Raw genomic sequence first — 1941 nt, 5'->3', positions numbered from 1 at the left:
AAAAGAGCGTTGCGGGAGAGGGGGGGGGGGGGGGGAAGATGACATTAAGATAGCCTTTGCCAAGAAGGTACGCACTTGAACTATAGAACTGAAGGACAAGAACAAAACTCCCCAGGGAAGCACTTGAAGGGTTTTATTCAAAGGTGTTTCAGACCACTTCAATTATCTTGCACTATTGCTTTGATGGTGAAACTTTTTCATCAACCAGCCTCTGAGGTTGTTTTAGTGCAACTGCTGGCCATGTGTATTATAATGATTTTTAGGTATGCCAGCTGCATGTGGAAGTACTTCATAGATAGGTGAAGAGAAATGTGTTGGCTTCTGGATTCTACAATCAAAACAGACAATGGAAAACCAAAAGAACAGCCAGGATTCACAGTCTCTAAAACACTTTCGGTAATGACGATATTAAAAAAAAAAAAGTTATACAAGTTATATATAAAAATTTAAGGAGTCATATCACTGAATGTAGTTTGCTATTATTGTTTCTAAAAGTTGGTCTTTGTGACAGACTTATCCAGACTACTTCTAAACAGAGCACATAACTCTTCCCTGACATCATCAGAAGTACTGTTGAGGTTACTAATTTTTACTCAAAAGCTTTTAAGACATAAATTTGTGTGTAGTCTCCTAATAATTTTCTTGCATACTATTCTGTGCAATGACTATATAATATGGAATAAACCAACAGTTTAGCATAAGAACAAACCAGCAAGTGAAATCATGTAAAAGCCTGTGCTTTGGATTATAGCCCCAACTCCACTGGAAAAAACAAAACCAAAAAGAAACACCAAATGAAGCTCAATCTAAAAATCAAAGGTAACAATACACATATGTTCTACAAAAAGAACGGCAGTATGTATTATGATTCAATTATTTACAAAAGAACTGGTTTCCCATTCTGGGCACCTTGGTTAAGTCATCAAAAACATTGGTTTTGGTCAAACACCTCTAAATCAATATAGTATGTTAAGGAAGATGTGTACTTAAACACAAGACCAAATACTGTATCTGGCTCATGCATAAAAGAAAAAAAAAAATCTAATCTATTTTATTGCTTTATAATTATTTGCAGTGCTTATGGAAATATGTCTTAATCCTATCCCTTTGTTCATACAGACCAGTTTGGTTCCATCTTAAGAACATCCTGCTGCCCCCTTTTATGAGATTCTTTGACTTGGTGAGTCAAACTACGCTGCACTGCGCAGAGCTGTCAGTTAAGATATTATTATTAGTGACTGTTCATCCTGGGGCAAAACTCTGCTGATGCAACTCCCGGTATTTTTTGTTCTCTTCCAAAACAGCAACTTCTCAAAACCCTTTTCTTTTTCACCTACATGTATTATAACTGATCAAACAAGCAGAGCTGGAAGTGACCATCCAATTCACTTGAAGTCAAGACAGACCCTGGCTGTTTTGTTCTCTAGCCGAACTTAATTTCGAGGGCGAGGGAAAAGAGGAGGAAAAGATGAGTATCTTCCACAAAAATACCATTTTGCGGTATAATGAAAGAACTAGGTGTGGAAAAGTTCATGTTTTTACACCAGAAAGGAAAAAAATACCTCAGGTTCAAACTACGCTTAGAAAAGGCTAAGGCCCAGTACTCACTGGGGGCTTAGCGCCTTCGTTTTCCCTCGATGCGTTACACGGACGGTAACAGCTAGACAAAAAGCCCGTCGTATTCGTCACTGAGAAGTGGGCTAACACCTCAAAGAAGCGGAGCCTGTACAGACCCACTACAACGGCAAGACTTCAGTAGCCTAACCCCACCTTGCACCCCGACGTCCATACCTGCGGGGCTGCTCCCGCCTCCGGCCAAGCGGCGACGCGTCTGCCGGCGGGCAGCTGCCTCCTTCCCGCCCTGCTCCCCACCCCTCACCGACCCGCTCCCCAGGCCCGCCTCCCCCGCGGTCCCGGGCCCCCTTCCCCGGCCCTCTCTCC

This window comes from Haliaeetus leucocephalus, unplaced genomic scaffold, assembly GCF_000737465.1.
Source record: "Haliaeetus leucocephalus isolate CR32 unplaced genomic scaffold, Haliaeetus_leucocephalus-4.0 Scaffold556, whole genome shotgun sequence".
Lineage (NCBI taxonomy): Eukaryota > Metazoa > Chordata > Aves > Accipitriformes > Accipitridae > Haliaeetus > Haliaeetus leucocephalus.
This window is presented reverse-complemented; position numbering follows the sequence as displayed.